This window comes from Podarcis melisellensis (assembly GCF_964234715.1).
Source record: "Podarcis melisellensis genome assembly, chromosome: 9".
Taxonomy (NCBI): Eukaryota; Metazoa; Chordata; class Lepidosauria; order Squamata; family Lacertidae; genus Podarcis; species Podarcis melisellensis.
In genome coordinates this window covers 14,450,381-14,476,803 of record NC_138541.1, presented here as the reverse complement: position 1 = coordinate 14,476,803, position 26,423 = coordinate 14,450,381, and the positions used below count along the sequence as shown (strand labels likewise).

General features: G+C 42.0%; 1 protein-coding gene across 6 annotated transcripts in view; it reads left to right on the top strand.

Moving 5' to 3' along the window:
* MAPK10 (mitogen-activated protein kinase 10) overlaps positions 1–26,423 on the top strand; it is a 236,881-nt gene that overhangs the window by 107,437 nt on the left and 103,021 nt on the right. The window lies entirely within an intron of this gene.

Here is a 26,423-nt window from a genome sequence, read left to right as displayed (position 1 = left end):
TTTTTACATGGGTAGAATGTGTGCTTTTATTTAAAATGCTTCTCTGGGTTATTTGTGGGGCATAGGAATTCGTTCATTTCCCCCCCTTCAAAATATAGTCCGGCCCCCCACAAGGTCCGAGGGAGAGTGGACTGGCCTCCTGCTGAAAAGGTTTGCTGACCCCTGATCTTGCCCCACCCAAAGTAGCTGCACATACATGCGCCAATCCTTCTTCCTTTTCTGCTTTGGCAACTATTCCACTGCCACTCCCATGTCCACTCCGACTTCAGTTGCTGCTTTACAGTGGTCTAGGAAAGGAGACTAATTCCATAGGGCCCCCCAAGAATCTACTGATTATGGCAAAGGGGGAAAAATTGGACCCAGTGCTTGTCTGTGTGCACATGGGTGTGTATGTGACACTGTGGGATGGTCAAATGCACTGCTGGCCTGCGGCTCCTGGAGGTTAATGTGGCTCTCAGGCCTAAAATGCTTAGCCACTCCTGTCCCAAGACAGGTGTGGGGAGCATATTGCCAAAATGCAACTCCCATTATCCCAGCTGTCAGGGATTGGCAGGAGTGTGTGCCGGGGAAGGGGCTGGAGTCTGACCCAGGAGAGGGGGCCAGTGATTTGTGGGGAGCTGCCCTAGCCAGGAGGCAAGAGTCAGAGGCAGGGGAAGCTTCAGAGCTGAAGGGTGGCACACAGGATGGATTGGAAGAAGAGGCAGGTCAGACCAGCGAAGGGTTGGGTGCTTTCCCACCCTGTCCTGTGCCACTGTCTCCCAGAACTAGGAGGGGATTGAATAGGCATTATTTTGTCCAGGTCCTGCTGGAAATGGGCACCGGTGCCAGTGCCACTTCTCTGTCAGCAGTGGAGGTGTTGGGGCTGGCAGGGTGCCACCTTGGGGGCTTCTACCGCCTGAGGCACCATTTTCACCCACCTAATGGCTCGGGTTGCCCTGCCAGCCAGCAGGGATGAAGGGAGCCCCAGTGCAACAAAATATGGGTGACCACTGTCAACCTCTCCCTGGGTTAGATGCTGCTTCAGTGTAGGCCAGCCTTTCTCAACCTGTAGGTCCCTAGATGTTGTTGAACTACAACTCCCATCACCCCTAGCTAGGAAGGCCAGAGCTCAGGGATGATGGGAGTTGTAGTCCAACAACATCTGGGGACCCACAGGTTGAGGACCACTGTTGTAGGCTCTGATGGGGGAAGTGTCTTGTGCTGGGACCAGTAGCTGGTTTCACCTGCAGAGGTAAGACAAGGTGATGGGCATGGTTCAGGCCACAGGTTGTACACACTGGAGCCCTCTGAAAAGCTCCCAGGAGAGATCAACTCTTTGCGTTATGACCATCCCAACCAACTCTTAATTATTCTATGTCTTCGTCGACAACATTCATTATGCCATTTATTTGCCTTACGAGCTTTATTTTAATGCTTTTGTTGTGGATTATGCCTTTATATTATATTATTTTTCGCAAACCGTCCTGTGGCTGTTTTCAGTGAAGGGCAGTGTAGAAATCTGTTAATAAATAAACTCCTTGCTTGTGGGCTGTATGCCTGCCCCTTTGAAGGAGGCTGCAAATTATCCCTTGGTTTTGTTTTTTTCCAAAAAAATATTTGGATGCAGGGGACTTAATTATTGGCCCAACTCCAGTTCTCTGTTTTTCAGCAAGGTCATTGATTGTGGAGCAGCAGAACAACTCTTTTTTATTTTTTATTTCATGAAGCTAATTCCACTCACTTGCTTTTATTCAAACCTGCCCCCCTCCCCAGGGTGTGTGTGTGTTCATCTTCTTGGACAGTATACCTTCCCACCCCAGCTGCAATAGCCAGAACAATAATTCCCCTCCTGCAACAACTAGGCTTGGGAGAGGAGGATAAACCCTTCTATTGGCCTCAAGCCTAAGCCCAATAGCAGTGGGCGAGGGGTGATTTTTGGGGGTGGAGCCAAAAGTTAACCCTTATGTCCACAATTGATGCCCCTCCACCCTTCTCCTGTTGTGACTAGCCTTTAATTGGTTTTAACAGAGGGGTTCTTTCAAGCCTTATTTTGACATCCAAGGCATTTTTGGCTGGGGGTGGGTACAACTGGGGAGAGGAGAGGTGATCCTTCCCTCCACAGCTTTGACCCCCTGGAAATCACCTGCACTCCATTGTAAATAGGACTGAAAGCAATCCTTTGTTGTAGCCCACAGAAATATGAATTTAAGTCTAATTTTGGTATGGGGGGCATTTTTGGCAGGGAGAGTCCCAACTGGGGAGAGCTAACTTTCCACACCCCAGGAAGAACACCCCCAATTGTCCCTGCACTGCAGTTATATTTGAAAAAAAGCCTTTTACTGGCTGTGTAAATTTTCATATGTTAACAGACTTGGATGGCCTTTGGAGGTTAGGTGGGGTAAAATGAATAAATATAAACAAGTTTGCACACATTTACATGAATTGATATGTGAATGAGCACGTTTTCTCTTTGATAACCGTATTTTCTTCTCCAAGAGGCTTCCCTGTACTGCAAAGCGTCCATAAATACCTATTTTATTACACCTACCATAGGTCAATGCAATTCAGCTATAGAATGCATGTAAAACATTACACCAGTACATATAAAACATATATCAATATTATAAGGCTGCATCCCCTCATAAACACAAAACACAGACTGCAGAGATCAATATATTTTGAGTCAACATTATGTCAGAGGTCTCCTTTTTCTGCCTCTGGGATTGATCTTGGTGGCTGCCCAAGCAAACAGTGTCGCCATTGGTCTTGTGGCGGGGATCTTATTGCACAACAAAACAGATCACGGTTCTGGATTGCTGGTCTTTTTTTACCAGTGTACACACTTTGAGTTTTGAGGCAATGCCTTGGGCACCAGTCACAAAATGGCTGCCATGAGGGCATGGCCTAACACAAAATGGCTGTTGCATTTAAAGAACAGGAAAAAGAGACAGGACCACAAAATATGGGGAAAAGGCCACTGTTGCACTTAGACACAGAGCAAAGCTCTTCGCAGCCCAACTCTGTTCAGAAGAGGAGGGAGGCTGGATGTACCTTCCTGGCAGAAGTGGCTGAGATAGTGGGGACAGGAACTGAGCGGGAAGAGTAAACAGTCTCTTGTGTACTGTGGATTTCTGAGGGGATACTACTAAGACCTTTCACAGGTGCTCTAGGACATAATGAGAAGCATGCTGCTGTCTGCAGGTGCCATGTTGGTAACCCTTGGTAATAATCTGGGCAGCAACTGGTAGCCCTGAAATTTTATTGAGGATTTGCCCCAAAGAGTCTGTAAATAAGCAGTATACAGATGACCAGCCTACAGAGTAGCACAACACAATTTACACAACCATGTGGTGTAGCCCTTTCACCCAGGAACAGTAAACATGTTTTCTTGTCATATCTATATCTATCTATCATCTATCTATCTATCTATCTATCTATCTATCTATCATCTATCTATCTATCTATCTATCTATCTATCTATCTATCTATCATCTATCTATCTATCATCTATCATCTATATATATCTATATATATATCTATCTCTATCTCTATCTCTATCTCTATCATCTATCTATCTATCATCTATCTATCTATCTATCATCTATCTATCTATCTATCTATCTATCTATCTATCTATCTATCATCTATCTATCTATCATCTATCTATCTATCATCATCTATCATCTATCTATCTATCTATCTATCTATCATCTATCATCTATCTATCATCTATCTATCTATCATCTATCTATCTATCTATCTATCATCTATCTATCTATCTATCATCTATCTATCTATCTATCTATCTATCTATCTATCTATCTATCTATCTATCTATCTATCATCTATCATCTCTCTCTCTCTCTATCATCTATCTGTCTATCTATCTATCTATCTATCTATCTATCTATCTATCTATCTATCATCTATCTATCTATCTATCTATCTATATCTATCTATCTATCTATCTATCTATCTATCATCTATCTATCTATCTATATCTATCATCTATCTATCTATCATCTATCTATCTATCTATCTATCTATCTATCTATCTATCATCTATCTATCTATCTATCTATCATCTATCTATATCTATCTATCTATCATCTATCTATCATCTATCTATCTCTATCTATCTATCATCTATCTATTTCTATCTATCATCTATCATCTATCTATCTATCTATCTATCATCTATCTATCTATCATCTATCTCTATCTATCATCTATCTATCATCTATCTATCTATCTATCTATCATCTATCTATCTATCTATCTATCTATCATCTATCTATCTATCATCTATCTATCTATCATCTATCATCTATATATATCTATATCTATATATATATCTATCTCTATCTCTATCATCTATCTATCTATCATCTATCTATCTATCTATCTATCTATCTATCTATCTATCTATCTATCATCTATCATCTATCTATCTATCATCTATCTATCTATCTATCATCTATCTATCTATCTATCTATCTATCTATCATCATCATCATCTATCATCTATCTATCTATCTATCTATCTATCTATCTATCATCTATCTATCTATATCATCTATTTATCTATCATCATCTATCTATCTATCTATCTATCTATCTATCTATCTATCTATCATCTATCTATCGTCTATCTATCTGTCTATCATCTATCTATCTATCTATCTATCTATCTATCTATCTATCTATCATCTATCTATCTATATCATCTATTTATCTATCATCTATCTATCTATCTATCTATCTATCTATCTATCATCTATCTATCTATCTATCTATCTATCTATCTATCTATCTATCTATCATCTATCTATCGTCTATCTATCTGTCTATCATCTATCTATCTAACTATCATCTATCTATCTATCTATCTATCTATCTATCTATCTATCTATCTATATCATCTCTTTATCTATCATCTATCTATCTATCTATCTATCTATCATCTATCATCATCTATCTATCGTCTATCTATCTGTCTATCATCTATCTATCTATCTATCTATCTATCTATCATCTATGCTTTGGAGAGCCACAAACTTGGGTGTGTGTTTGGCAAGGGCCTGCCAACTCACAATGCCTGACTGCTGGACTTCATTCGATCTATTAGGGTAGATCTTCATTTGCCCCCATATCACATACACACTGGCGTAGCTGCTGATGAAATAAGGGTTGCTAAAAAGTAGGGCTGCAGAATCTGTCCCATAAACTATTCAGGAATTACAGGCTCCTCTGTGTGTGTGTGTGTGTGTGTGTGTGTGTGTCCATTGCATTTTTGTCTTGTGAAAGCACAGAATAATAGATGGCTCTTCAAATGAGGGACATCTGGTTCTGGTAAATCCAGCTAATTAGCTACCTGAGTGCTACGAATATTGCGAAGGCTATTTCTTTCTCTCCCCACCCCCCGTCCCCAAATCAGTATTTCAAACTAATGAGGAATTCATCTAAATGTGCAGCAGTTCTTGGCAGAGAGAGCCAGCCACCTGTCTCGAAGCTGACACCCCTTTCCCTCAACATTTGTTTGTGGTGCCCTTAAAACATCAACTGCGATGTTTACATGGTGCTGTTTTGCTGCGCTGTACCCATGTAGCTGTTCATATGCTCCAGTCTAAGCTATTGCCTAGCAAGTCTAGTGCTTGGCTCGCTTGCTTGTGTTATCTGGAAATCTCTGTGGGCTTGGAACCTTGTTCTGCCCTTGCTCGTGATAGTCTGAGTTATATGGGTGCGTCCCCGAGGAATCGATGCACTGCGTTTTTATTTAACAAAATGTATATACCCTCTCGATAACACCTCCAAGTGATTTACAGGAAATGCTAAAAATATCAATAAAAAAGCATGTGCTTAAAACGTTTAGAAATAATTAAAATGAACAACAAAAGAGATTAAGATACATCAATATCTACGTGACTGGGCAGGCTTCCCGAAACAAAATTATTTTCAGCAGGCAACAGGAAAAGGACAGAGAAGGTACCTGTCTGGTGTCAATAGGCAAGGACTTCCAAATTTTAACTTTTATTTATGCTTTTCACTAATTTTACAGTTGTAACATTTCAAACTTGTCTTCCTTCCCCCTCTTTCTGCAGTTCCTTAAATTTATTTTTAGTATCTTCTGCCCATCCAAATTAACTTAATATGCTCATTTATTCATCTACTTTAAATATATACTCTTATCAAACTGCAGGTTATTACAATAATCCTGCCAGCGTTCTTATCTGTTTACAATCTATCTGTAAATAGTCAAGAAACCATTTCCATAACATTCTTACCACTGTAGTAGTGTACATGAATAGGTTTCTATACAGTTTCGGTAGTTCTGCCCCTATAATTCCCAAAAGAAAAGCTTCTGGTTTTGTTTTGTTTTACAAACGTTCTTTTAAACATCCTTTTCAATTCATTATATATCATTTCCCAGTAAGCTTTAACCTTCCTACAAGACCACCACATGTGATAAAAAAGAACCTTCTTTCTCTTTACATTTCCAATATTTATTTGATTTAGATTGATCAAAGACAGACTTCTCAAGGACTGGATGAAGAGTCCTGCAGGTCTGCATTTGGCTGTTGGGCCTGAGTTTCCTCACCCCTGAAATAGAGGAAAGAGCATAATGACCTTCTCCCGGGCCTTTGATTCCCGCTGTGTTCACTGTTGCTGTTCAGTGCAATATCTGATGCTGAACTACATTGATGGAGAGCCACCTTGAGAGTTTGCATATAGCAATCTGGTCTTTTGCGATCTCGCTGAACGTTTGTCACCCATGTGACGTACGATCCGCTTCCTTCATGTGCGTTCTTATTGATTCATTTTCTTTCTGGGATCTGATGCTGTTAAACTATTAGTGAGGGTGGGAGACGCATGTCTTTCATTGGCCTGTCACTGTGAATATCTACCAAAGTGTGGTTTCGTATGAGTGAGATAATTCATCACTGTCAGGGCAAGAATGGGTTGGCTGTAAATACATTTTTAAATGAAAAGAATTTAATGGGCTTTCTCCCCAACAACATGGGAGAATCAGCATTTTTTAAAGTAGATTGAAGGGGAGAAGTTAAAAAACAACAACCACACACCAGAAGGACAAATTATTCAAGAGATGCATGCTGCCTTGGAGAGGGAATGAAATGATGGATAGAGTGGAATTGGAGCAGCAGGTATTTTGTATTAATCCCTTGTGCCAGCATGGAATCTGGTAGCTGGGGTTTGAAACAAAGTTTCTAGCTCTCATGACGGATGAGAGGAAAAGCTTGGAATTGTGTTTGCGTGTTGAGGTTCCCATGTCACCCCCCAAAATAATTCACACATCACACATCAATTTTTGTTTAAGGTTTTTGGCATAATTTTGGCCACAACTTTATTCAAATACAAAAAAATGTGAGTGGTTGCTTAGGCATTGGTTATGACTATCTGGTTATGACAGTTCTGCCCCAGGGACAGAACTGACTTCCGGATTCCAGCGGAAGCCAGTGTGGGAAACAATTATTGGGTGAGAAATGAAGCTGGGCATCAGTCCCTCACTTCTCACCCGCATGTTCCTGTGGGGCTTGCACGGCCCAAGTCCGATGCCAGGGACAAGGAGGAAAATAATGGAAAGCCCCTGGATTCCTTTAACGGAATTCCCTTTCCGCACCACCATTGGAGGGGTAGGCACTTACCCCTCCACCAACCAATTTTAACCAATGCCTAACTGCAAACCTTACAAGTTGTGACGATTTGCTACGCAGTAGGCAAAAACCAAATGGCACCAGCCAATCAGCCAGATGGCAAAATTCCTACCAGGCCCCTGCACCAAGGCAGACGACCCCATGACAGGCATAGCAAGGTCAAGCAAACCAACCCCTCCATTACAGGGAGGGTGGGTGGGTGATCCATTGCAAACAGCCAAGAGGACGCCCCAGTTGGGCGTCCAGCATTTAAAACCTCTGACCTCACCTCCAATTTTGGCAACATTCAATTCTCCCCAGCGACCCAATTTAACCATTTCGCTGCCTGGGTTATTCTCCAAAATCCGCCCAGCAGCAATGGGGTGGCTTGTATCCCCAACTGCAACACATGCTCTCTCCTATGGAGAACACGCTTTGTTGAGGGCATAGATAAAATACACAAAATGTACTTGTCCATGATGGCTCCTCATTTGGGGGTGAATGTGTCTTGCTTGCCACGATCAGGTATGCCAATTTGGTACACTACTGCAAGCCAATACTTATTTGGGCTGGGCAGAGACATGACAAATTCCTACGATTATGACTTGCGGCAGGTCAACCAGGCAACCTATTCCATTATGGCTATGTTGCAATGTCTCTTTCTCTCCCAAAGAGTCTTCTTCATGTACGTAAATTGCACGGTCGCATGGGATTTGGTGGAGTGGGTGAGCAAAAAAACAAAGACAGATGGCCATGAATTAACTCTGACACTTCTATATTGCTGCTGTACAGATAAGAAACCAATATATATATACGTTTGCAGGGATGGGGGCGGAGGAGGAAATAATTTTTAGCAAACGGTGAAGTGGAAGGTGTTTTGTTTTAAACTTCTTTTTTCAGAATGTAGTTCTGTGCAGATTGGTTACTTGCTTGCATTTGAAATGAAGTTTTGATTTTGCCGTCCTGTTCTCTCAACTGGGGCTGTGGAATGGATGAAATTTGCATGGCTGCTTGTGTAGACATTTTGCACCGGGATTGGACCCTATTATGAGGCAAAATAAGGCGATTGGTTCAGGTAGCAGGTGCAGTGCTCTTGCAGATTTGCAACCGAACTCGAAGCCCTGTGCTCCCTTATTTCTGCAGTCCATGAAGCCCATCACTGGCTCTCTCTCTCTCTCCCACCTAGATTGTAAATGGCTCCCCAGAGCTATCTCTGACTCTCCTCTTCTCCAATTCTGTGTCTTGTTTGCTTATCTCATCCCATGCCTCAGTCAGGGCCATGATTTACACTTGCCCTGCTTTGCCCAACTTTCTCAGATACCCAAGGGAAACATGTGGATATCCTTGTTTTCTGAACAACTTCTGCAGAGCTATTTTCCCCAGCTTGCCACCTTGAAAGAACAGATGTACAGACTGACCTGAATTTTTACAGAGGGACGGTGTTGGTATGTTGGTATTTTAGGTTTGCAAATGTATGCACAATGTTAGTAGCTCACACTGCCATTTGCGGCAATGTCTGCAAGCTTGTTGTTGTTGTTTAGTTGTTTAGTTGTTTAGTCGTGTCCGACTCTTTGTGACTCCATGGACCAGAGCACGCCAGGCACTTCTGTCTTCCACTGCCTCCCGCAGTTTGGTCAGACTCATGTTTGTAGCTTCGAGAACACTGTCCAACCATCTCGTCCTCTGTCGTCCCCTTCTCTTTGTGCCCTCCATCTTTCCCAACATCAGGGTCTTTTCCAGGGAGCCTTCTCTTCTCATGAGGTGGCCAAAGTATTGGAGCCTCAGCTTCAGGATCTGTCCTTCCAGTGAACAGTCAGGGCTGATTTCCTTAAGAATGGAGAGGTTTGATCTTCTTGCACTCCATGGGACTCTCAAGAGTCTCCTCCAGCACCATAATTCAAAAGCATCAATTCTTCAGCATCAGCCTTCTTTATGGTCCAGCTCTCACTTCCATACATCACTACTGTCTGCAAGCTTAGATGGCTTTAAAGAGGGATCAGACAAGTTCGTGGAGGGTAAGTCTATTCATGTCTGCTATTGGGTTGGAACCTGCAAATCCAGTGGCAGTATGAATACCTGTCGCCATGGAGCCATGACTGAAAAAAACCCCTGTTGTCTCTGTGCTTTGCTTGTGGTCTTCCCTTTGGTGTCTGTGTCCTCTCTCTGCATGGGCATAAGGAGTATCTGGCATACTTATCTGCACTAACAGAACTGCATTCAGAAATCTCACCTGGTGAGACCTAAACTGGGACGCATGCAATTTTTGGTGCATTCAGATAAGGTATTGGCATCCAGTTCAAGTGATGATAAATAAATAAGAGGGAAGCTTTCCTATATTGTATTTTAGAAGGTGAAACAATTGTTGCATGGTGGTCCAAGCTGGTAGCTTTGAGTGACTGGACTGTCATCTACAGGACTGAATCTGAATTACAGGGAGGAAGGAAGGAAGGAAGGAAGGAAGGAAGGAAGGAAGGAATTTGGTGGCAAATTTTGGGAGTGATCTGTGTAAGCCACCATAGAGTTCTGGATCAAGTAGCCCACTGCATAATGGGCTGCTTGCTTGGCAGTAGACCAGCCTTTCTCAACCTGTGGGTCCCCAGATGATGTTGAACTACAACTCCCATCACCCCTAGCTAGCAAAGCCAGAGCTCAGGGATGATGGGAGTTGTAGTCCAACAACATCTGGGGACCCACAGGTTGAGAACCACTGGAGTAGACGGTGTCACCACTAGCTCGAACATCTGTTCTCCCTTCCATTCACAATAGACAGAAGGTAACAAGTGAACTGAGTCAATCCTGTGTTGCAATTGACATGCTTCACTCCCTTCTTTACTCTTCACCTTCTGTATAAAATGTGGATGGTATTGGTCAAGGAAATGAAAACACGTTAGAAGTCTGCTTCAAATCTCATAACAGGCAAAGCCAAAAGTAGCATCTGCAGACGCCCTAGAATGGCTTTCTCCCACCTGGTGTTTTAGACGGCAACTCTCATAATCTCTGACCCTTGGAGGTTTTTAAGCAGAGATTGGATGGCTGTCTGCCATGGATGCTTTAGTGAAGATTCCTGCATTGCAGGGGGTTAGACTAGATGACCCTCAGGCTCCCTTCAAACTCTACAATCCTGCTTCTCTAATTTAGCAAGTAGATGTGGAAGCAGGCCAGCTTTAGGAGCACAGTATTTAAACAGTGAATGGAGAAATGTTTTGCCCAAATCCGCTGAAGTTTATTGAAAAAGATTCTATTTCACATCATCTCTGGTTTAGTATATTCTGATTTACTTGGAAGCTTCTCTCTGCCGTATTTCTGAATCCCTTTCTAATTAAAAAGTCCAGGGTTCTACTGAAAGAAGGGATTTCTCCACTCCTCCCTTCTCCTCAGCCTGCCTATTACAATTTTAATAGGCGCTGGCCTTTAAGGTCACTTTCTCAGCACTGTTAACCTGCCCATCATATCAGGGCACATAAAAATAATCCTTCCTACTGGCCGGAATTTAGACCAAAATGGAGAACTTTATTATCACTGATAAAACAAAGGCTTATAAAAATGCTGACCAGTGATTTGTAAAAAGCTATTTCTCCTAGGAAGATTATGATTGGGGTCAGAGGCCAAAATCTTGGCTAGGCCAGGTTTGTTTGGTGATTTTCTTCTATGTGGTAATTCAGACTCCTCAAAACCTCCCTATGATTCCAAGTAAAGCCTTGCATGGTTGCATTGGGGCCTTCACTAATGCTTTAAGAATCACGGGCAGATTTAGAGGATCGCAGTAATTACAAGCAATTTCTCTCTCTTTGATGAAGTGCTATCTTTTACACTTATTTATTACCATGCTTTAGGCAAGGATAAAAAAAAACTTTCCCTGTGATGTGGTGGCTGGTGTCCATTGGATCTGGCCAGGCAGAAGGCAGGGAGGTCAACAGTAAGTGGAACCAGATCCAACTAATAATAGTTTTATCTTCAACTCGCTCCCTTCTGAGTTCTACAAGAGCAGTATTGAGACCGAGGCGACTAAACCAGTAGGCAATACCACCCCCAGGTCAGGTTGCAAGCAAGAATGCAGACAGGTGGGTACTGAACCCTGAAACTGTGGATTCAGCCCAGCTGAGGCTGAAATTGGAAGTCAGTGATATTATGTGTCCCAGGTCCTCACATTTGCTTTAAAATGCCGAACGAACAAATTTCATCAACCCTAGCAGAGCACTCAACAATGCAATACCACATCTGGAATCTAAACTGGTACAGATCCAAAAAGTTTATACAGTGGTACCTTGGTTTAAGAACAGCTTAGTTTATGAACAAATTGGATTAAGAACGCTGCAAACCCAGAAGTAGGTGTTTTGGTTTGTGAACTTTGCCTTGGAAGCAGAACATGTTCCACTTCCTGTTGAGTGTGTTCCATTTGGAAATTGAGTCCCTCGCTGCTATGGGAAAGCATGCCTTGGTTTAAGAACAGACTTCTGGAATGGATTAAGTTTGTAAACCGAGGTACCACTGCACAAATATTCCTAGAATTAATACAGCTCATGCAATCTTCACTTTTCACAGCAGGTTTGAAGGAGATATTGGTAGAACTGCATCTGTAGATTTCAAGATTATAAATAGCAGCTCCGGCCTTTAAGGTGATGGTATTTTATCTAAATTTGGCTTCACAGACAAAAAATATTTCAGCAACAGCGAAACCCAGCGAAACCGAATACCCAATTTGGATAATCATATTCCATTTTAATCTATGGTTAACTTGAGACTGTATTCAAGCATGGCACGAAGGGAGGAGAAAAGCAGCTGTGTGTCCTGGCATAAGATGTGCTCATATCTCAGTTTGTTAAGATAAGATACAATTGCTGAATACTCAACTCAGACATCACACCAAACCATGGCTTTGGATAGCCATGGTTTAGAATGCAAACTCTGATTTGAGCTTCCAAGCTCAAAAATAAATCATGGTTACAGCCTTTCCCCCGTTTTCATTTTCTGTCAGCTCTCCAGCTCTGAAGTACAGTAACACCTGAAGGTAAAAAAAAAGCAGTTTTAACTATGGTTTGTCAATACAGATATCACTTCAAAGGCATAGTTAGCACAAGCCACTTGAAAATATGGATTCTGGCTTGCCGACCATTCCTAAACCACAATTTTTAGGTTCGGATATCACACAGGATCATAGTGAAGCTTCTTTAGTGGTTTGGCATGATTTCTGAATTCAGACAGAATTTATACAGCTTAGAATGCAGAATGTATCCTGTCAACACTACCGTTTTAAATGCTGGAGGTTGGCATGGGATAATCTTTGCCAGGGTGTTTGATGCAGCTGCTGTGACATTTACAGAGTCCTGTTATAGATCTTAATATCACTTCTAAAGGGAGGGAGGGAGGCAGTCCACATTCCCTCACTAGGGAGAGCCCTAGCAAGTGGGACCAGAGAAATTGGATTTAAATTGATTTGTCTTACACAAGGTTCCCATAACGGTTTGATACGATATCTCAAAATGTTAAGGGACAGCCGCATCAGGCTCCCAGGGTATTTGTTCGTATTTAGTAAATAACCTTCAAACATGCTTGTAACACAAAATAGCATCCTTAATACAGCATCTTTGCGTAGCATAAAAATTCTGCACCAGGTGGAACTACTTTGGCTTTCATGTATTCTCATGGTATAATCCTTGCTATATATTGCTAGCTCTCAAGCGGAGTAGAAATGATGGATAACCTTTGCAGTTTTGCAGCACTGGTAAGGCATCCTGCCTTCCAGGAATTGATTACAGTTAGCTGTGTTCATGTTAGGCAAATAAATGGCCAGTGAAATCCTGGAGAAAGCCAGAGAGTTCACCGGTGCAGCTATAATATTGCTGGTCTCCTGACCATAGTCAGGAAACCAGGACCATGATTTGAGCTCCCTCCCTCCTTCCTTCACCAGCATGAATTTCTCCTCCGTTTCACAGTTTGCTTTAGCTATGGGATAGCGTTAAAACTGCATTGGTTCTACTCATGCTGAATACTGCTCCCTGATTTCAAATTCTGGTCAATATCACTTCCGGGTCGGCGCCATCGCCGAATGGCGGGCTCCCTCCGAGCTCCGGAGGGAGCCTGCTCGGCAGGGGCTGGGTCCTACCGCACCGGCGATGCGGGGACCCTTAAAAACCACGGCCACGGAGGCCGTGGACATGGAGACTCGGCTGGCACCGTCAGCGCCCTCTCGATTCGTGAAGGAGCCTTTTTAAAGGCTACGGATCGGGTGCCGGGGAGGAGCGTGGTGCTTTGAGTCCTCTGCTATCCCTGCCGAGCGCAGCCGCATGCCATCCGGCGGAGAGCGCTGACTTCTTCTATTGAAAATTTGGACCCAAAAGAAGAACCCGTGAGTAATTGGAATATGGACTAAAAAGAGGGATAAATTTTTAGAATTTGGAGCGAACGGGGGAGGTGGAAAAAAGGAAGTCAGCCCCCCCCCCAAATTGTAGAAGAGCCAAAACAAAGGACTGGATAACTAAGATCGAGAGGAACCTTATCTTGCCGAACTAGCAACTTCGCGAGGGAAATTTATAAGATTGAGCTGGAGGAGAAAAGTGGAATTCGGATTAAAAAGCAACCCCCCCGGAATCCCTGGAGCGATTCGTGAAAATGCCTGGAGAAGAATAACGGAGGTTTTGACAGCTGTCAAAGAGCTGTCAAAACGGAAGAATGAAATTGAGACTTTGTTATGAGGACTTTGCCGGCTACATTTGTTATAAATTGGAGATAAATTGTTTCAAATAAGGATTTATAAGTTATTTGGACTGGCGGATGTGATCTGGAAGGGAACTTTGTTATTGTAATCCACCTAGAGGAGCTGAGGGACATTGCATGTGTTTTCGACGGGAAACTTGAACAGTTGGATAGAACTTTTAATCTCCTGGGAAACTGCAGAAATGGAACATTATTTTGTCTACAGAGGCCTACACTTTACTGGAAACAATGGATTAATCTGTTGAAAAATGAAAGGAACATGATGTAATGTTTTGCTCCTGAATAACAAGCCTCTGTAGAGACACTAGAAGCCTTTGGAAAAAGAACATTTCTGTGAGGGAACAGGGAAGTAAAAAGGAGGAGAGTGATTGACAAGAACAAGGAAACAACAAGAACTGGACAGAACTGGAGTGGGAACATTTGGGATATCCAGATTTGACAAGCTTATGGATATAAAATTGGAGTTTATACTCCTGGATATAAAAATCTGGATAGAAGAAATGGGCCCCCTTTGATAGACTCCTTCTATGATTGGACATCTGTAATTTAAAAAAAAAGACCGGTAAAGAACCAGAGGGATGTGGGTTTAGTGAAATGTGGGTTCATCAGGAAGACATTAGAAGTGGAGGGATAGGAGGAACGCAACAGGGAAAGAGGGGAGGGAAATTTGGAATCCAAAGGTTGTAAAATTATTGTTTGTTTTTATTCTATTTTCATCTGTACTATATTTGAAAGGGGGGAACTCGTGGAAGGGAATAGGTCGACCTTAGGGGATGGAAATTTGGATAAATTGAGTTATTGATGATGAGTGTATTTTGGGAATAAGAATTTGTTGAATATTATTGCTTTTTTGGAAGATTTGGAACACAAGAGGGGGTGGGGAGGGGAAGTCCTGGATATTGGAAAAAGTTTATGAATTGGATTTTATTTGTTTTAATTTGGAAAACCTTAATAAAAATTATTAAAAAAAAAAAAACAAATTCTGGTCAATATTATCCAAGGGTAGCACCAGTGCAGATGTTAAAGCTAAAGGTAAAGGGATCCCTGACCATTAGGTCCAGTTGTGGCCGACTCTGGGGTTACGGTGCTCATCTCGCTTTATTGGCCGAGGGAGCCGACGTACAGCTTCTGGGTCATGTGGCCAGCATGACTAAACCACTTCTGGCGAACCAGAGTAGCGCATGGAAACACCGTTTACCTTCCCGCCAGAGCGGTACCTATTTATCTACTTGGACTTTGACCTGCTTTCGAACTGCTAGGTTGGCCGGAGCAGGGACCGAGCAATGGGCGCTCAGCCCATCGCGGGGATTCGAACTGCCAACCTTCTGATCGGCAAGTCCTAGGCTCTGTGGTTTAACCCACAGCGCCACCCACGTCCCGAACTAACTGTTGTAAAGGTAAAGGTAAAGGGCTGCGTCCCCTGTTAAAGCTACAGCATCATTAAATCGTTATATGAAGAAATGGGTTCAGGTGGAGTTTGTAAAAGGGAGTGTGTGAGAACATTGTGGCCCATTCCAGATGTAACCAACCTGGTCTTGCTTGGTAGATGGTTTGCAGTCAGAGATTAAACCACAGTTTCTCAGTTCTGGTTAACAATAAATGGTTTAACATTCCCATGGCATTTGATGGTTTAACAGACTCCAGACATTTTGCTTTATGGTGTGCAAGAGAAAGGAGCACAGGAAACAGAGGAGGTCAGAGGGAATATGTAAGCATAACACCATACCTGCCAACACTTCAATGCCAAAATCTGGGATGCCATCTTCCCCAGATCGCATGAAATCATGGCAATAAAAATGGCCGCCGTTCTCTCACAATAAAAAACTGGATGTCCTGGTTTTTTCCAGGACACTTGCAGGGTATGCAAGACATGTTCTCAGAATCAGCTAAACCATGGTTAATTCAACTGAGATTGTTGACACCCAACGAGGCCTAATCCTTGTTCCTGAAGCCTAAAGTAAAGTAACCAGAAGGTATTGCTCTGTTGACTGGGCTTCTAATGTGTTTGTACTAAAATTGACCAATCCAGAGTCTCCATGGTGCCTGACAATCTGATGCTGATGCTACATGCCCCAATTTCATTCCATGCCTGATTTGGGCTCTGAGGCATAAGTACATTTTAATTCATTGAAGTTTACTAGGTCTCAGACTCAGCTGCTTTGGTTACCAGTCCAAGCCACAAGCGTCCTTGCCAGTCTGTGTTTTTACTGGGTTAGGTTTCTTTCTGATAAAACACAGAAGCAAGAAGGGGAATTTGCCTCTGCCTCAGTTGCCCCTTCCGTGTTAGCTACAGGGCAACCCAGCCATTAAACTTGCACATATCATTTGGTGCTAACAGTTCTGCTGAAAATTACTAATTTTAAAAACAATAAAGAATGAGCCAACCCATAATGTTTCTTCTTTATATTTTCCTGGGTTTTCTTGAATTATTCCCAGGGAACATGCCAAGTTCCCCTTCACATCAGAATGAACCAACCAGCTTGGAGGTAGATTGTAAATAGCCAGGCCTTCAGTTTATGTTCCTGCAATAAAACAAAGCTCAGTGGTGAGGAAACCTCAATTTCCTAATTAAAAAGATATTCGCTTGAGAAAAGAAATAGCTAATGACAGATTAAACTTGTATCTATTGATCTCTTGTATGTTATTAATCATTATAATTCTTTTTACATGTCTGCACCGATATAGATGTGTGTATAAACTATGATATTTGGCGTATTCCTTCGGATGTTTATGTAAATGTGCAACCGGAGATAATGTATATTCATAGCTATGGGTGCTATATCCTTCCGATTGTTTTAGACTGGGATTTTCTGTGAAGGAATAAGCCCTCCGCTGAGAATCAGGGGACCTTCCTCTCAAGGAAATATATGGAAAATTGCAATTTTAATAAGTATATTTTGGGCTACACACACACACATTATATATTAATGTGTACAAATGTATGTGTATTAATAAACAATGCATATTTTATGTGTTTACACAATTTATGTTCAGAGGGTTGCATGATTTCATCGTGAACAATTGCTAATTTTGTAGTTCAGAAAAAGTTTTATTCCTCAGCGCTTGGCCTAAATACAAGATATTCCACAATTAAACATAAAGTATTTATTCCAGCAGTAAAACTGCCTTGTGGCATTGGGGGGAGATTTTATGAAAATGAATGACTACAGTATTAAAACACAGCAATATATAGTAGTGGTTATGATTATTATTCCAATGTAACATATATTAGTATAAAAGTATTCATATACTAATTATACATATACTTATAGCATCAATTAAATAGTTGAGATTTCAATGGAATTGTAATGAGGAGGAAATATTTGAGGAAAATAGGTGATCAGTGAGGGGAAGGGTCTAGAGAGGATTAGTCCTTACCATGTTTGGTTTATAGTGATGTTCTATCAAGCTAGGGATGCGGGTGGCACTGTGGGTTAAACCACAGAGCCTAGGACTTGCCGATCAGAAGGTCGGCGGTTCGAATCCCTGCAATGACGGGGTGCGCTCCCGTTGCTGGATCCCTGCTCCTGCCAACCTAGCAGTTCAAAAGCACTTCAAAGTACAAGTAGATAAATAGGTACCGCTCCAGCAGGAAGGTAAACGGTGTTTCCGTGCACTGCTCTGGTTCACCAGAAGTGGCTTAGTCATGCTGGCCACATGACCCAGAAGCTGTACGCCGGCTCCCTCGCCCAATAAAGCGAGATGAGCACCGCAACCCCAGAGTCGGTCACGACTGGACCTAATGGTCAGGGGTCCCTTTACCCTTTACTATCAAGCTACTGGCTAAAGAGAACTAGCACAATGCTTGCTAGGATCTGTGTGTGCAGGGAAGAAGAGTTTGGATTTGATATCCTGCAGTATCACTACCCTAAGAAGTCTCAAAGTGATGACTTATGGCCACACCAGGTAAGTGTGTAACTGGGAGCCCACTGGCGGATGCTTTGTGGAGGGACTCCTCAAAACCTGGAGCCATCCGTGTTTAGGTTGGATTACTAATGCTGAGATGATAAAGCAAGTTGAGATAATAACCAGGTCAGTTCATGGTCAAAGAGAGCTGTTTTTTATTTAAAAAAATTAATGATATTTTGGAAAATAATTAATAGCTGGCCAGCTTGGATTGCAAAACAAATTTTCTTTTGGCCTAACATTTGGGTTTTGTTTTTCCCTCATGCAGTTTTGTTTGTTTTAAAGAACCCAATTTGACACACTGGATGCTTTCCTAAATTGGCCTCATCCAGAAGCCTGGCACTAAAGAAGATTCATAAGCCGAAACCTTGTTGTTGTTATATTTTTTGTAACAGCGTTGATATCTTAAGACGGGTTCTTGAATGGGAAGATCAATAATGATGGACAAGCCTCTGTGAAAGGCAGCTCGCCTACCATTACTTCCCCCTGTTTCTTTGATTATTTTGCAGTTCAAACAACAAGAAAAAAATCATCTCCAAAGAACACATTATCTCAGCACTATCTATTGAAGAGCTGCTGGGGACTATCTATTGGAGACATTTTTTTTGACAAGTTTGACATGCTTGAGTTCAGTTAAGGAAGATGGGGATGGGGCTGCAACTCAGTAGGAGGGTGTCTGCTTTGCATGCAGAAAGTTCAATCCTGCAGACAGAGCTAGGAGAGACCCTGTCTGCAACTCCCAGTCCAGGTAGGCTCTGGACAGTACTGAGTTAGACTGACCAATGGACCATACAAGTAAAGTATTTGTTTTATTTTATTTATTGAATTTATATACCACCCTATACCCGGGGATCTCAGGGTGGTTCACAGAAAAGATCACAATATATAAAATTAAAATAAAAACAATAACCCAATAACACCCCCCCCAAAGAGCCACATTTTAAAAGGGTACAGGATGTCAATCAGATCAACCAAAGGCCTAGTTGAAAAGGAACGTTTTTGCCTGGCGCTTAAAGGTGTATAATGAAGGCGCCTGGTGAACTTCCCTGAGGAGAGCACTCCACAGAGAAGGCCCCGTTCTCGTGTTGCCACCCTCCAGAGCTCTCGAGGAGAAGGCACACAAAGGAGGACCTCAGAAGATGATCTCAGGGTCCGGGTGGGTTCATATGGAAAGAGGCGGTCCTTGAGGTATTGCGGTCCTGAGCCGTTTAAGGCTTTGTAGGTCAGAATCATTTCTCCTTCCCCTCCGAATCCTGGGAACTGTAATTTACCCCTCACAGAGCTGTAATTCCCAGCACCCTTAACAAACTACAGTAGTTGAGGTTCCTGCATTGATCCTCTGTGGCCCTTCAAATTCTATGGTTCTAAGGGAGGTTACTATGTTGCTTTCTTTAGTGGGAGCCATCTTTGGGGAAGGGCCATAGCTCAGTGGTTAGAGCGTCTGCTTTATATGCAGAAGGTCCCAGGTTCAATCCCTGGCATCTTCAGGTAGGACTGAGAATGTCTCCTGCTTGAAACCCTGGAAAGCCACTGCCAGTCAGCATTGGATAGAGATGACTCATTTGTGACCCTCCAGATGTTGCTGAGCTAACTTCAGCAATGTACACAGATGTGGGCTCCTAGTTCCAGCCCCCAAAGCTCCTGAATATGCCACAGAATCCTTCACAAGAGGTTCCTCAACAGACAAATTGATGTGAAAAATATTATGTGAAGACTATGTGCTCTGCTCCATGGGGTCATGAAGAGTCGGACATGACTAAACGACTAAACAACAACAATAATGTGTTAGAATGAATCTGTGAGCATAATGTTTAGTGGGCAGTGTGTTGGACTTAGAATGCTGAACTGTGGATTCAAATCCTCACTCAGCCATGGGTCCCCTTAATCTGTCTCATAGGTTTGTTGTGAGGATGGAATTGGAGAGTGGCATGTTCCTTGCTTTGAGTTTGGGATAAAAATGTTCCTCTATATATCTGTCTGTCTACCTTCTGCTATCCATAGGCAGGAAAGAGATTCCCTGTCGGTAAAAGAGAATTTGATGGTTGACCTTGGTGGCCATGCTAAATAGTTATTCAGTCCTGCCACCTGTCAAGCCCCCTCCCACCCCCAGCCTTTCCATTGGAAAGTGTATGCTCTTGTTGAAGCCTGCATTTGTGGCGTCCACGTGGCACCTTATGAACTATCTACTTTGTACCAAAAAAATAGTAGCTGACCTTGAGATAAGTATGCACACGCCCATTTCCTGCAAAAGAGTCCAATTCCAGCCCCTCATTAAGTAATACTTAAGGTGCAGTTCTCTATCCCATTGAAGTCAATGTTGCAGAACAACCACTAATAGCTCTGGATTCCACCCCTTAATCTATTTGTTCTGCTGCATTATATCACCAATGTACTGGAAACCTCCTTAAGTTACCAAGTTACCTGTGACTACTCAGCAAATAATTATTCTCAAGATCGTTTTACAAAATATTGCAGTGCAGCTGGAACAAGCAATGAGGCTTTTAAGCCTTAGGAGTTTTCCAAACTGAGTGGTTGTTCAAGGCCAAAGGAAACTGGCAGCAGAATGAGTCAGATCTGAATGTATGATATGACAAAAGACACGTTCCATTCTTAGTCCCGAAATACCACAGTAGTTATTGGACTGATAATTGCTTAGCCTCAGAGATCATGAGGAGGGGGATTTGCTGGTGGATTTCAAGGTAGTTAACTTGTGTTGTGTACAGTGGTCATCTACTAGGCACAGTCAGCATGTAGATAGTTGCCTTTGACTGGACTTAACTGTCCAGGGGTCCTTTACCTTTTACCGTAATGAGCTGGTAGCTGTAATAAGTGGGCAGAAGCAGAGAAAGGGTCTAAGAACACCCAACTATGGATTGCTGGGTTCAGGACCAAGGCCAGCAGCAAAGCGTCCTGCAACATCTTCAATGAAAGTTAGCTGTTCTCTGAGCTCTTAATCATACAAAAGCTAGTAGTTTAGGGAACCAACCATCAGTGAAAGGAGGCTTTAAGACATGGACTACAATGTCTTTGGCTGGCCTCCTGATAATGTCCTTCTGTTGCCCCCTAGGATGGCATCATGGTAGAGGGTGTGTGTTCCCAGTTAAGAGGGGGCACCCAAACAGGATGGCTTATTAGCATCTAGCAATGCACAGTGAGAAGTATCCTCAGCTATTGATAGAAGGGATAAAAGTTACACTGGTTGGAAGTTAGCCCAATCTTCTATGGAGAAGGGACTCCTCTGTAATGGTTTCCCAAGCAGTCCTAGGCCTGGTCTTCATTGGTCCAGAGCATGGAGAAAGAGAATAGCGGGGTGGGGTGAGATTATTTCTCTGTCATAATACTAGAAATCATGGTAATTTAATAAAGCTGAATATTGGATGATTCAGGATAGATAAAAGAAAACAACTTACTCATGCAGCACATAGTTAAACTATGGAACTTGGTTGGCTTTAAAAGAGGATTAGACAAATTAATGGAGGGCAAGGCTACTAGCCACAATGGCTGTGTTCTACCTCCACTGTCAGAAAAGTATGCCTATGAGTACAGTACCAGTTGCAGGGAGCCACCATTGGGCACTAGATGTGGCCTTCTCATGTCTCCTCCCTTGTAGAGTTTCTGCTCCTCTGAAATAGCATGTTGCCCATTTTTTAAAAAAGTATGACTCACATATTTTGGATTGCCAGTTAAAGATCAATGGAACTGAGCAAGATAGATACTTACAGGATAGAGTAATATTTGGCATAATGTTTTAATTTGGAGGTGGGGAGTATTTGCCGAAAGAAGTGCATAAAGGTTACTTCTCTGTAACACTGCATGCCTAAAGGGAAAGTTTCTCATATCTTTAATTGCGTGTTTGTCAATATGCATTCCATTTCCATCTGTCATAAAGTTCTAGGGATATGTCCATACTTTGGAGGCAAATGACGCTAAAGTCATTTTAGACACATAAACACAGCTGTTGACGTGGCTTATTACATACCTCCAGGTGACTCTAGCTAAAGAACAGGTTCTTTTTTAACAATTTATTTTATTTTCTCATGATGATACATATTTACTCAGCAGGTAGGCGTATGAAATTATGAAAGCCTCCGTCACAACTTTTTAATCACGAAGCTAATTTACTGTGAGCAACGGGAACGAATGTTCAGGTGATTTGTGAGAAATCCGTGCCTTTTTAGCCTGTAGTCTGTAGTTTACAATGGGTGTCATACAATGGCTTCTTGGAAGTGATAAACATTTCCCTCCAGTACCGAATCATGACCTCCCACTGTGTTTAGATTGGGAGTGTGGTGGAGTTGCAACGTAAGGGTTGGCTTATCATTGTTCTCTCTGCAGTGTGTGCTGCAGGGAATAAGAACTGACTGACAATACTAGTAGGTACCCAGGCCTTTGTCCTATAGAAATAAGAGGAAAACCTTATCTGAAAGGAGCAGAAGGAAGATCTGTGCTAATAACTAGGAGTAGGAGAATCAAACATGAGGCAGAACGATCTCCTCTGTGATGGTTGGATTTAGTTTGAAAATGCTACTCTGTGAAAGATAAGTTTACTTCTTCCTCTTCCTGTGTGTGAATTTAAAAAATACCGGTAAATGTCAGCTGTTGCTAGGGTTGCAGCCCTAAACATACTTGCCGCATAATCCTAAGCATGTTTACAAATGAATAAAAAACACAGCAATTTTCGTTAACCAACCAGATATACACAATGCATACATGACTGGTGGCAGAACGTCAACTGATGACAGTTTTTGTCACAGAGGCCAGATGAAAGCTTCTCCGTGACTGTCCATGATCAATAAAATGAACCTGGCAAATCTGTTTTTGAATTCATAGAATGGGAGGCACCATTGGGGGGGGGAATCTTATTTCTGGGGCCACTGATGGTTATTGATTTGAGTTTTTATTAGTAATTTTAATGGCTTTATGTATTAATATATGTTACATATCAATACTGTGACAGAATGAGGACCAATACACTTGAGATATAAATAATACATATTTTAATCAGATCATTCATTTCTGGTTTTAATAATGGATGTGTGAAGCATTTTTTTAGCTGGCCATATCAAAATACTTTCATCCTCCCTTGAAACTCCTCATTAAATCCGCTCATGAAATTTGGCCCATACATGAGCCTTTAGAGGTGTGTGGAACATTCTAGAGCAGGGTGATCCAATGTATGGCCCAAGGACCGCATACAGCCCTTGAGGCCTTTTTTGGCGGCCCTCAACAACAGGCGTCAGGGCTCTGACAGGGGCCTAGAGTCCTCTAGCCTCCCTTCCAAAGCCTAGTTAGTGCTTTCCCAGCTCAGGGAAGGAAGTGGGAGGGCTCTTAGACCCTTCCAGAATCTTGTACCTCCTTCTCCAATCCTGGCACTTCACCCATCTTTGTGAGGGCAGCATGAATGCTGGTGGGTGGGTGTGGATGTGTGGGCGTATTTGTGTGAAATTTCGGCCTTGCTCCCCACCCTCCATGTGACAAGACAGTGTGCAGCCCACAGGTTCTGTCTCAAAGTACTCCTGCAGCCCACTGGTATGAAAAGTTGGACTGCCCTGTTCTAGAGAAACCTGAGATGCCTTATTAAAATTCTTTGGGCTCTTCTCCGTTTTCATCTGAGGAGGAATCTTCAAGTCCACTCTTAATTCAGCTATAGATAAGAATTTCCAGGGTGACTCCGGTTTTAATGTTTAGGTCTCCTGATGTTTAAAATTAGAACGCAGGAGCTTCTGTTTCCTACATTTATTCAAATGCTACTAAGCAAAGCTATTGAAAGTTTTCTGTTCCAATTCTTGCAGGCCTCTCCCTTCTTTCCTGCCCCTTTCCATAACTTCTACCATTTCATTTCCCTTCTCCGGTTGAGGAGTTTTAAGATGAATAACATGTGATTTGTTAGAATAGCTTTAATTTGCTTCCTTGATTTCTCTTTCTGGTAATGTGAGGTTTCCTGGAGGAAGATAAACCTTTTCTGTTCGGATTAAATTGGTGTTTTACCTACTTGAATTATTACCTCGTGCTCACTTTCGTTTTGTCCACTTATTTCAAGTGTAATTTAAAGGGCTACTTTAAAAACCAATGGGGAGATGTGCACTAATTTATTCATGTCATTAAGAGGATTTTTTTTTGGGGAGGGGCGCTTCCCTTCCCTTCCCTGTTCCACTATACTCCAAGCCAAGTATGTTTTGAAACACCCTACATGTGAGTCATAGCCTTTTGATATCACAATAATGCTTCAATAACACCATCCTAGGGCTGCTTGATGGCACTTAGTTGCTAAATGCCCCTGTAGTGAGAGGACATAATTATCTGCTAGGTTTCCAGAAACCGGTGAGATTATGATTAATATTAAAGGCTTTTAGCAAAAACAAGGCGGGGGGAAATAATCAAAGCATCTATGGGATAGAAACCTTCTGTAATGAGTCACCGAGAGATGAGGCAGCAATCTGAGCCATTGCAACACAACGCTGAGAAAAGGTCAAATACTTTCTTTTTCGGAACGCGGTTATAATTCATTCATTAAAAATTTAACATGCTCGCATTTTAGGCCGAGATCATGGTGGGAAGTTTTTGCATTCTGTTGCTTCTGTGCGATGGATCTCCAGCCACAGAAATTGTTATGTTTGCAGCGGGATATTTGTGCAGCGCCTTCTACCAAATAAAAATAAAAATGTACAAAACTGTGAATTAAAATGTCAGGATTAAGGTAGGAATTCCAAATGTAACTTGCCCCATTTTGCCCAGTATAGCTTACTGCAACTAGTAGCATCTCTTTGGGATCTCGTACCTACGGGACCGCCTCTCCTGGTATGCCCCACGGAGGGACCCACCCTAGAGGTCCCGGGCCCTAAAGAAGTTAGATTAGCCTCAACCAGAGCCAGGGCCTTCTCAACACTGGCTCCAGCCTGGTGGAACGCTTTGTCTCATGAGACCAGGGCCCTGCGGGATCTGATCTCTTTCCACAGGGCCTGTAAGACAGAGTTGTTCCGCCTGGCCTTTGGCTCAGAATCAGTGTGATTCTCTCCCCCTTTTTCTTTTTCCTTTCTCCTCCTATGATGAGATGCTCCCTAATTGTTTTAACATTGTATCTTAATCTTTTAAATTGTATTTTAATCAACTTGCTTTTATTTTTGGTTGTTAGCTGCCCTAAGCCCAGTCTTTGCTGGGGAGGGCAGGGTATAAATAAAATTTTATTTTTATTTTTATTTTTATTATTATTATTATTATTATTATTATTATTATTATTATTATTATTATTATTATTATCTCAGGCAGAAAGAGGTCTTGCTCATCATCTCCTTTCTGATCGTTTTAACTGGAGCTGCCAGGGACCGAACCTTTGACCTTCTGTTTAGTAGGAGCTCTACAGCTGAGCTATGAATCCCTCTACTTGGTTTAATGGAGCTTCCTTCCTAGCCAGTATGTTTTGGAGAGCAGCCTCAGTGTTCATTTTGTGAAGGATCAGGGTTGGACTTGTTATGCATATTGTAGGAAATTGTGGCGGGATTTATTTTTTAAAACTATTTCTTTGCTCTCCAAATCTGCTCTATTTTAGAGTAGAAAATGCAAACGTAGCTAATTTTTTTAAAAAACAAATGGCCGATTATCAGTGCGGATTCAATTTTGGATTTTGCGTCTAAACCACTTAACTTTTGCACAAATGTTAGGTGTTACAGGTTGCTCAAATGTTTTTAGCTCTTAACTGTTGTTAGAATGTGTTAACTTTTTAGAATGCTTTAAAAATTGTTTTGTAGATTTGTTTTCTGCCCTGGGCTCCATCAAGAGGAAGGGTGGGGTATGAATTCAATTAATAATAACTAAAAAACAAACAAAATCTCAACATTTTTTGTTAAAACAAGAAAGAGTGTGTCATATTTGCTGCAGCAAAATAACATGGTATCCTGTTTGGAATATTTTATTTTACTTGTTTATTTTAAGGCACTTATTCCCCACTTTTCATTATATGTCTCAAAGCGGCTAACCCCACCCCTAATATAAAAAATTAAAAACATAGACCAAAAACATCAGAGATAGGAACATTACAACAACATTCATGGTGGAAAAACCTCCTGAAACAGTGGTTTTAACCTGTCATCTGAAACTTATCAGGGATGGTATGGTATCTGCTTCTGAAGGGAGGAAGGTTTTTCCACAGAGCTTGACTCCTTGCTGAAATGAGTT